The sequence below is a fragment of the Hetaerina americana genome, unplaced genomic scaffold (genome assembly GCF_022747635.1).
Source record: "Hetaerina americana unplaced genomic scaffold, ioHetAmer1.1.p SCAF_9, whole genome shotgun sequence".
Classification (NCBI taxonomy): Eukaryota; Metazoa; Arthropoda; class Insecta; order Odonata; family Calopterygidae; genus Hetaerina; species Hetaerina americana.
In genome coordinates this window covers 29,668,446-29,680,516 of record NW_027287538.1, presented here as the reverse complement: position 1 = coordinate 29,680,516, position 12,071 = coordinate 29,668,446, and positions in this window count along the sequence as shown.

The window sequence follows — 12,071 nt, the reverse complement described above, 5'->3', positions numbered from 1 at the left end:
TATTCCGTTAGTTGGTCAGCTTTTCATTCAATTAGAACACTTTTTTTCCTGAACTATTCCATTTCTATTATTACTAGCATATCTTACTTAGATCCGTTAGCACGTTCTTACCTTTGATTGGAAACGTAATTGTTCCTTTCAAACAAGATTTTTTGGGTTAAAAATAGTAATAACCACCCCAAGTTATATTTTTTGAAGTGATGATGCCAACAGAAAAAAATGATTTAAGGCAGAAAAACTGCGGTTCAAGACAATAATAACGTTTAAATGTATGAACCAGGTTACGCTTATAAGAAAGAATATCTATTTCATTATCACCAAAGTGAAGAAAAGAGGATTGGGACGGTGCGGTGGCTAATGCATTGGTTTACCGCCCTAAGGTCCCGGGTTCGAATCAAGATGGTGGCCAGATTTATCAGTGGTATCCCCATCCCTACTTGAGGTACCATGTGGGGAGCACTATAATGGAGTTCGCTGTTCTTCGGATGGGTCATTGTACTCTGCACCCCATTGCGCCCTTCGTTGAGAGTAGGCTAGTGCCGATGCCTGGTTTCTCTCTACCCTTCTTTCATTCCCTAAAACACCCTATCTTAACCATTTTACCCACCTATCCTTTCTGGTTGCTATTAACTCTGCTGTCAGTCGCCTCCGCCAATAACTGCTAATACTACGAAGTGAAAAAATTTACACAATCACCCCGGCACCTTGTGCCATCCCCAGGCAAGATAACGTGGCCGTTTAAAATGGTAGTTACAGTAAGTACAAAGCATGAATCTGTCTGGGGCGCATGAAATGGCTTTATTGTAAACTCGAAAACGGTTATATAAGCAATGTGCAAATGCACAAATAAAACCCATATACATCATACACTAATTGGTTATTGATTAAATCATTAATTTTTATCCTTTAGGTTAATATTTTCGGGCGCTTCGGTTTGATTTTGCTATGCTTGCGTATCGTGTGAGGGAAGAATGAGCACCTGAATCTGCCTGTTACGGTGTCTTATCTTTCGTATTTCATCTCGGTCCTCGAATCTACCAGTATGATGTGTTGCCATAACAATTTCCCAGGATTCACGAGAGTATATCACGACTTCTTTTCTGCATTAAGTAATCATGCACATTCAGATGCCTGCATGAATTAATCGTTGCGCATGTATGACTGATGCCCTACCAACCCCTACCACACACCCATGCGGAGGCTTGGCAGGTATTGTGAAGATGTAGAAGAAGTTCCTTCTGGTTTCGATGCTGCACATCACCATTAGGTATGATGATGTTCATGCACAGCATCGAAAGCAATCCGTGATCGCATGACAATGAATTATTTCTCAGAATTGCAGTGTGCTTTTTTTACCCTTATCATGAAGGAATTCTACCTAGTAAAACCAGAGACTGTTACCTTTTGATTTGAGTTATTCCTTAGGGTGGTGGTTAGGTCGGATAGAAGTTGTCGAACTACAAAGGCGTATTTGCATTAAAGGGAGATAAAGATACATCATTGAGAATGGATAGAGGGAGAGAGAGAGAGAGAGAAAGATAAAGGGGAATACGCGAGGGAGAACAAAAGGATTCAGCACGCGTGCGCTGAGAGTGGAAAACGAGGAAATGAGACTGGTGGCGATGACTGAAGCCCACTTCCTATCACTCCCCCCTCCCGCCCCGCCCTCCTTTCCGTCCCCCTCCCATTTTTTCATTCAATTCGTAAAAGAGAACTCTACAGAAAAACTTGCGCCATGCCAACAGAAATAATAGTGTTTATTATTATCACCCCTCGTAGCATTTTTTTCATTCATCTCGCTCTCATATATATATATTTTTTTTGCATATATCTTTCTTCCGACTCCTCAACCCACACCCGACCATCCAGCATCCTGCACCCCCGCCCCCGGACGTTTCCCTCCCCTTCCACTCCCTTCCTCCCGTCTCTTCCCACCACCTCGATTTCCCAACCCTTTACCCATCCTGCCCGCTAGTCTCTCCGCCCTCCACCGAAACTCCTCCCCCCTCCCTCCCCCTCGATCCGGACAATGGGGTCCATTGTCGGCTCATCCCTTGCCCCCTCCCCCCTTTTGTGCCCTTTCATGCCTCCCACTCCCACCCCGTTCAAACCCTCTTTTCGAATCACCTCCCCCCCTAACCCATCAGCTCATTGGGGCGAAAACAATAATAACTAGCACTCGCGATTTTTTTGTTTCAGAGACAATATCAAAAGGGGGAGGGCATGGCGTTGCGGGGCGGCGGGTGGTGGGATCCGGGAGAGATTGGATGCTGGGCGCGCGACTGTGTGTGGGTGGTTGGATTCGTGGCGCCGGAGGGGGGGGGAGAAGGGCCTCATCGGAGGTTGGGCTTTTCAGGGACACCCTCGTCCCCCTCTTTACCCCCAACCCTCCGATTCCCGCGTACGAAATTGGACATTTTGAGGAGGCACAGTTTATATTGGTGGGATTGCCAATTATCAAAGCCTCTCTCCCATTATTTTGCGCAAGATTAGCCAATCTTTGTCGAGCGCGTGTTCGAAGAGGTGAAGGACCGCCAATGGTGGGAGATGTGATCGCATTGGAAGCTACGTTATCGAGATCGATCGGAAAAGATTTACATAAACGATCCACGACACCAAACTGGCAAGTATTTTGTGAGTTAGCACGGTGGTATTTCGAGCGAGTTCTTGCGAAAATTGACATTATGGTATGCTATGTAATTTGGTTACGTACTTTGCCAGCCGCATCTAATTTGACGATGTCAAAGCCTGTACCTATACGGGCTTCGTAACCATACCTTTTCTTTCTGTTTCAATAACAATATGTGCCGCGAATAGATCGCACCCAGGTTTACGCATGAATGCTCGAAGTGTCGAGTGGGTGGATTCGGTCGTTTCCTATGAATATCTGAGTACTATTTCAAATAGTAAATGAACTCTGTGGTTAGTAAAATGTTTTTTTAATTCACTATAGTGAGAGGTACACATAGGTTTTTCAACTGCTTGTTGTTCATTAAAACATAGTGTTTGATTAGAGAATCTAGGTCCACCTATAGATATACAGGTATGCTGCTCTTGGATGTTTAATCTTCACATCCGATCTCAAAATTTTGAAATTTTTTAACGAGTTAAAGAAAAGCAAAAATGGAAAAATAAGGATCCTATCATCTTGAATTTGGAATTATTAGTGATGCAATATTAACTGCTCATAGCGTGACGACAATGCGATTGAGAAAAATTATGTTTTTAGAATGGGGCACAGTGGCGTAGGTTGAAGGAGGAGAGAACGACAAATCTAACAGTTACGATGCAACTCACCACATACATAAATTGTTTCAACTACGGTATCAAAAATACTTTGCCAAACATGTATTACTGACCCCTGCGAATAATTGTTTAAACTAATACTATTTTATGAGTTTTTCTAGAGAATTCAAAAGTTCATATAAGGGAACCGTATTTTAGAATAACATTCATAAACGTTCAAAAACCGTCAGGTCAAAATATCACCAAGAAAAAAGGTTATGCACAAAATTCAATGGTGTGGTACTAAGCAAAGAAAAAATACATGAGCAGTAAACAAAATGGCATAATGATAGCTATTTTAGAGTGCTTGAATAACATTCAATATCCATAACAGTTTTTTCCTGCACGACTACAAAATAAATAATCCGCACGCAAAAAATATGCTTATAAATCCATTATTTACTGCAGCCTGCAGGCTTGTAAATAATGGATTTACTAGCCTAGTCTGTAAATTTAAGATTTCTGAAAGGTCAATTTATGTGTATATAATGGTGACTTATACTACGGAGATTACGAAATGCTCACAGTAGTTATGTCGTAAGTGATATTTGCGGCAGGTAGGGGCTATGAACCCATAGGATCTCATATGATGAGACAAGGAAAGCTTGTGTCATTTGTGTTGATCACTATGGAAAGGCATATGTGAGAGATCGGTGGAGAGAGGGAATGGAACGCTGATCTTGTAGGCTGGGAAGTGAAATTCGTTGTGACAATTTCTAGTCATTTTCTAACGTAGAGCATTCCTTTCACGCGTTAAACGAGAAAAAGAGACAGTTTAGCCACCCTCACACTTTTAACAGGCCAAGATGTTTACTCCCACTAAAAATTAATGCTAAAAGTCAAAGGTTTTCGTTGACCGATATGCATGTGGTCGGACTCAGAACGTTGTGGGAAGACAAATACCCTCTTGCCCTAGCCCCGTATCTACGGCACTGATAGGGTATAGCATACGCAAACAAAAGGAGTTTGGCTCAAGTACTCTTAGACACTAATGAACTAGTATTAGGCAGCTTTCATTTAAGAGGAGCGTTCCACTCTCACATATATTTTGCTGGCCCATAGGCTCAGTTACGGCATGAATTTAAGTTGAAAGTTATTTAATGTATCTAAAAAACACATTAAGCAGCAAATCATATGTTATGAGATTTAAATGTTGAATGAACGGACGAATAGAGTGGAATTCAAACTCTAGCACGTGGACAATTACCTTGTTTTTTACTCTCTTTACCCTTATTAAAATGTTCCACCAACCTGGGTGTCCCTACTTCCGTCGTTTAAATTCCCCAATACATTTTCAAAACACTTTATTGATAAGCACCCCGAGAACATACTACCTTGATCAAAAAGTTCCCGGAATAACCACCGTGTGGCGCTCCCATCGTTCCGATTTGAGTTCTGTTTTTTTTGTTAAATTGGTACATCTGTTGTTGATATTCCCTTTAAATCTTAGTGTCATAACTTGACATTTGCAAAAGTTACGTAGCCAAGAGTACATCTATCTCTGTGTGTGTTGGCGATTTTTTACAATTGCAGAAATGGATTTAAATTTGCAACAACGAACTTGTATTAAATTTTGCGTAAAAAACGGATTTAGTGGCGCACGGACGTTGGAAATGTTGGAAAAGTGTTTCGGCAACGATTCTCTAAAAAAAACGGTCGTTTACCAGTGGCACGAGCGGTTCAGAAGTGGTCGTGAGTCAATCGAAGATGATGAACGCAGTGGCAGACCATCGACATCGAAAGTCGGTGAAAAAATTGATAAAGTAAAAGAAATGATGGTCAATAACCGCAAATTAACCATCAGAGAAATAGCGGAGGACTTGAACATTGCCTATGGATCCGCCCAAGACATTGTGGTTAATGATTTGGGTTTCCGTCGTGTAGCATGCCAAAAGACCTCAATTTCATGCAAAAAAGAGACCGTGTTGACGTCGCAAAAGACATGATTTGCGAGGCTGAATCCGATCCCACATTCATCAAAAGGATCATTACTGGAGACGAGACGTGGGTTTATGAGTACGACACGCAATCCAGACATCAGGCAAGTGAATGGCGTTCACCAAATGAGCCGAGACCAAAAAAACCACGTCGTTTTCAGTCAAAAAAGAAGGCAATGCTGACGGTTTTCATGGATTACAACGGTGTAGTGCATCATGAATTTTTGCCAGAAGGCCAGACAGTAAACAAAGAGTATTATTTGGGCGTTATGAGACGTTTGCGTGAAGCAATTCGCCGAAAGAGACCAGAAATGTGGGCAGAAAACTCGTGGATTTTGCACCATGATAACGCACCGTCGCACAGTGCTATCATTATTCGTAATTTTTTGACGAAAAATGCAACAAATACCATCCAACAGCCACCGAATTCACCTGATTTGGCTCCCTGTGACTTCTTTCTGTTCAATCGAGTTAAAAAACCATTACGGGGAACGCGTTTTAGCAGCCGAGAGGAAGTAATGGAAAAATCGCAGGAAGCACTGATGGACATACCGAAAACCGAATATAAAAAATGTTTCGAGGATTGGATCAAGCGCTGGCATAAGTGTGTTGCAGTCGATGGGGATTACTTTGAAGGGGACAATATAGATTTAGATGAATAAACTTGTATTTTTAATTTTCTGAATAAATTCCGGGAAATTTTTGATCAAGGTAGTATTTACAATCTAAATACCACAGGTTAACAAAAGCAGGCTCTACCTTGGAGCATGCCTAAGCATTTTAATTTCGGATATAATAAACATGAAATAGGTCGTGAAGAATATTTCGGGTTTAAATATTTTTAATGCCAAAAATACCTTTATTTATTAGTTTCAAAATATTTTCACTTCCATATATATCCATATTCTTTGCCTGTTAGATGAATAAATCTGGTTGCCGATTGCTCGTTTACACCGCCCTCAAGTCCATTGAAATCAGAATGCTTCATCATATTCGTATTACTTCTCTTGCCTACCGAATTTGAGAAATGTACAATACGTGCCCCACCGTTATTTATAGTTCTCCTCGTTCGATTAAGGACATTCCAGCTTGCAATATCACAGAATTTGCACCCAAGAGGCCATTTATTGCTGATAAAAAGTTATTATTTGAATTGTTCATTCCTAAACGACCACTTTTAACTTATTTCTTATTATTCCCTAGTTTATTGATACATCAGTGCTCCCTAATTACACCATTTGCACCACTTTTTACCATTTAATTGAGGCAGAAAGGTTTCCTATTTTAAACCTTACGCAGTCGAAAGAAGTTTACAAAGACAGGGCAGTATGTAATCAATTAGTGAAAAAGAATCTTATGAAATAACGTTTTCGAAGCTATTTTATTGCCTTTGCTTACCATGAAAGGGAATGAGCGAAGGTTAAGTACGTGCCTAAACATTGAAATGCGAAGTCAGTCAAAATTCCGAACCCTCCGATTGAAAAAAAAAACACGAATCCCATGACTCATTACGACCAATGCCTTACTCACGTGCGAGACATAAGTTGGTTCTCCCCTGAGAAGCGCCATATTGGCTGAATGAGGATTATTGAATATGTAATGATACAAAATTCACAGGGAGGGGGGAATGGCTTTGTATGCTAAGGGGGAGATAAGCCCTTGGGTGGGTGGGGGTGAAGGGGTTTAGAGGGTGGACGGAGAACGGTTATATGTGCAACGAGGTCGAAGGGGGTGAGGGAAGGGGTGGTTTAAAAGGCAGAGCTGGTGTAGCAAGCGTGGGAGGGGGGTCGTTAGTTCCCTCAGGGGGGATGGGAGTGGGGTGGGGGTGAGAATGTTTTAGTGCGAGGACCAGGAGCTCGAAGGAGGGTGAGGGGATGCAGGAGACTGGGTGGGAGGGGGCGACGAAGGGAAGAAATAATACAGAGAACACAAAGGGCGATTATTTAATGGGATCCTCCTCTATTCCCGAAGGTGTTGGCATGGGAGATGTGTTGAGGGCTTTTCGCTCTCGTGGAAGGGGTTTTGGAGTGGAAGTTTTTTTTTGGGGAGGGGAGAGAAAGGGTGTTGGGAATGATAATATGGAGCCCGACAATGGCCCCATAGTGGCCGTGTTGACTTTGTAATTTCGAAAATGCGGGGAGATTATACTTCCATAACGAAAGAATTCCTCCCCTTCGCTCCCCACCCCGCGAAATTTGGACGAAAAACCACCACGCGTGCTTTGGGAGCCTGGCGTAGGGTGTTTTAGCTCCAGATAACGGCAGTTTTGCATAAAACAACCTTTATTCATCCACATAAACAATCGGCTGAAAGGATCCATACCGCAGTCAAAGATATAATTAGGCCCTTTAATCGGCATTCCCTTCATTCTAAATGTTTCTCGGATGGACGCGCGAAGCTGCGGGAGATGCATTCCTCCGTTTAAATATAAATACCCTTCCTCAGCAAAATCGTTCAACATCGATCCAGCAGGTATTTTAATCTGAATAACTTCCAGTTTTCCGAATTAGCGTCAATCAGCAATAGGAAATATTTGCACATAAGGCCCTAAATCGCGGATATAAGACTTCTAGCGTAAAACACTGTGAACAAGAAAAATGACACCACAAATGGTACCTAGATTATTGCAGTTTTTTTAAATGGGTATGAACTGGTATAATTCACTATTATATCTGCTCTAAGGTGCCGGTCGTTGTTAATGAGAGCCATGTTTTAGTAACGAGAGATGCACTACAAGTTTTCCTGCGTAAGACAAAATGTTCTTATGATATTATACATTATTAGCGGAGTAAAATGCGAATTTTCCCTTTTCAGATTTCAATAATATAATGAGACATTTGAAAATTATTATGCATGATCATACGCTTGAATATGACAGTCGTAAAGTTATTTACTACGTAAGCCTATTACATCGAAGTATGATTATAGTTATGTGAATTGTAAGCCTATGAATATGATAGGTTCGCAGTCGAACTCAGTGCTTCGTACATAATTCAACGCTTTCGGTTTCTCCGCGGTTGATTAGCGATAGTAGATAAACGATGACAGTTTTGGCCATTCATGCTATGGACTTAGTCTGGGCTAAAGCTTAAATTCTGACTTCAAGTTTGAGTAACCTAAAAGGGCCATTTTAGTGTCACAATAAAAATTAATATGTTCATGATTGAGGTAGAATTAATTTCAGGTATCGAATTAATGATGAAACTGTTATGTTCTTGATGAGGTAAAAAGAAGGACAGATAATATCGGGACATAATGCTAAAAATATGTCATCCAAATTAAAAAATACACTCGTAAAATTTGTATTAATTATCATTAGCCATATTATACCATATCTTTCAATAACTCTTTCAGGAAAGTTTTTATTTCGTCCTTTTCACAATATTAGACCTACAAACAAAGAATACTGGGCTAAGAAAAGAAATACGTAAATCCTCAGTAAACCTCGTACAGTTATATATTAGCGCGGAAGGTTGAAGTCAAACAATAGGTATTGTGCTTTCATCAGTTTTAATAAATAAGATTTTTTAATGGATGAGAAATTAACCGCTCACCATTCGGAATTTTTTTCAGTTGCAACGGTACGAATTCAGTAAGTAGGATAGCATGCAGACTAACAAAATACAGTGGCATGATACTAATTATTTCAAATAATATGCACCTAATCACGTGAGTAAAAGTGTCACTTAAAATTCTTCCTCACCCGTTGGTAAATTTCTCGTTTAAAATATGTGTAAAAATAAATAATTATGATCTGTGGATAATAATTCCTTCACCCGAAAATTTCTTATTATTCTGATGTTTTGAAATATGATAGAAAGATCATTTACAACATCTACAAGGTTTCTAGCACGCCATATATATTATGTGCGTAATGGGATGATTCCACACCAGGGACGCACTTTTCATGATATTCATTTGGTACTAAAAGGTTAGAACTATGACAGACACTTTACTCGTAATTAGAAAATATAAATGGTCGAATTTGGCAAAGAGTTTACTTAGATCACGATATTTTATTTTTTAATAATAAAAAAAACATGTCAAACGATATTTTAACAGTGGCTATGATTATCAAAATTAAATTTTTTTACATTTCACCGAAAAATTCATTGCCAAGTCCTCTAGATGGCCACAAAGAGTATAAAAGAAATTCCTTTTTCAATATTCAACCTCCCTGATATTACAATTATGACCCAGTATTTCATAGTACGATGGTATTCGTATTTATTTAACATTTACAGAAAAGAATACTTAAATTTGCAGAGGGACATTGATTCAGTATCACAATGCCTTGGCGTGTGAGTGATTCACACTTAAATTACTTCCATAAACCAGTGCAAGAGAAGACTTATGACACTCAATTTATATAAATTAAACCACTCTTTGATTAAAAATCGCATATTCTGAAAACTTGCGGGTTTTTCGATTCGACCCACCAAATTTTTGTACTCATGTTGCTCATGAATGAGTTGAGTGAATAGTGTTCAGGTTTGGGTGATATCATATTGCATGAACTCCTTTTCCAACTAATTCACTCCACTTTGGTTCCAACTATGGCAGTTTTGTTACATAAACACTACCTCTTGCACATACCTACGATTAAACAAACGATCGTTAAAACATTAAGACAATAGGTGATAAATTAGTGATTTTATTCAGGCAAATCGATACTTTAGAGCTCCTTCCTTCGCCCATACTCAGAGCGGTGATCAATATAAAACATTTCAATACACGGATGGAAATACGATTGGCACAGGAAAAATTAATAAAGCAACTGTAATGGGCCCGAATACGACATTTATCAAGGAAAAACAGGAATAAGGAAAATATAAATGAACGAAAAACGTGATGTTCGGATTTAGATTGATAGAGGTCTTTATTTGGGAGGATCCATAACATTCACTAAGACTGAGGGGGTGAGCTCACAATACGTGGGCAAATCCACAGTTTATATCGAACCATTAGCCGTAAATATGAAGCTTTTGAGAAAGCTGTGGCTAATTTAATGCACATGGAGATAACAATAATTGAGAATGAAGAAGAAATGCTTTCAAGTAAGTATGTACATTGTGTTGAGCGTAAGAAAAGCTATCCCAAAAAAACTATTACTAATGCTCAAAGAAAGGCAGGAAATGATGAAAGAGAGAAAAGCAACTCAAATGGAGAATGGAGAGAGGAGAATATAAAAAGATTCCAAAGATTTCATTCATGAGTATGAAAAACCATTAATTTCATTAAGACGCTAAAGGAACGGAGTTAATGGAAGAGTTAATCGATCAAGAAGAAACTTGTCCGTCAATTTGGATTTTCAAAAGGACAAGCTAATGAAAAGTTAGGGAGGATAGAGGACCGAGATCTCATCGATGAGATCTGGAAGACCGCTACGCACTGAATCCAGGCGAGGGACGTGTTCTTTAAGGGGACCGAGGAGAGGGAGATTTGCATCGAATTCCCACAAAAGGGCCCTCAATTTTTGTGCCGTTACTTCCCTTCGAACGAAGCGGGGGAAACAGTCAAGAGGCCACTCCAAATCCTCCTTCAATACCCCTCCCCAACTCCTACACTCATTTATTTCCACCCCCTTTGCAACCACCCCCGCCTCCGAAACACCCCTCAACCCCCGCCGTCACGAGTCTTGCCCCGGTACGTACCCTCTCCCTCCATCTCCACCCGTCTCACACGGCGTTTTACCTCTTTCCAAATGAAAGGATTTTTACACGCTGCAAATGGTACTCGCCCACCCCTAACCCTCTCACTTATCGCGGTAACAGCCACCCACCCCTTCCACCCATAACGCCAAATAATCATGCCGAACGCCATTTTAATTATTTTTTACGAGTTCTTCGAGGAACTCGGTATATTCAATATAGGTCATGGGTGAGAGAAGATGCAAGAAGGGGATAGGGAACCCTGTATGTGACGTATACACACTCACACTTTGATAATTTTGAAGGGGAAAGTAGAACGGCCAACTGTAATCATGATGATAACCTATAATTTAATATCTCAAGACAACAAATCCTGCGCTCAATCTGGCAACATTGCATCCATATTTACCTTTAAATTACCCTGTTTTTGCATGCATGCATATCTACGTCCCCCGCAGCACTTTGACTCAGGCCAAAAGAGTTTTACCCAAAAAGCTCCAGATGAATTAAATGGTCTTTAGGCTCAAAACGATGAAAATTTATGATTAATAAATGGGTAAAACTTTGTGTATTTTCATAGCAAATATGTTACGGTACTACTGCTTTGGATCATAGGCGACTTCATCAGCTATCTGACGATGTCACATATGCGTAGACACACTAGTATTACCATAATCAATTTACCCTAGACGTATACAGAGTTTTATTCAGTGATCAGAAAGTTCTTTAATGTGTTAATCTTCCATTGTAATTGCATACCCATGCTAAAATAACCTACTCAATCCAATAAATAAATGCCAGTAAAAGATATTACGTAGTTCCTCTCAGCTAAAACCCCTTACACACAAACCTTATTTCCTTCTTCATTTCTTCATAATTGCCAACCACCAGTCTTCACATCATCGAAATAGGTTATTCTATCCCTAATGGCTGCTTCAGAATTATAATTAACTTAAGCACAGTACCTACCAAATTTTTATGTCCTAATTTCACCTGAATTTGTGAAGTTGTTCAAATTAGTATGGTCGTGAGCAAGGAAGCTAAAAAAATAACCCATAACTCAAAAGTCATGCATTGTACCTACGGTATGGGTGCATATACGTACGTACACTCCAGTAGTTCAGTGCATTCAAATTCAATAATATGCGAAGTTTATAATGAGATCATTGCCATGTGGACTACCAAAAGCGCCCAGAAT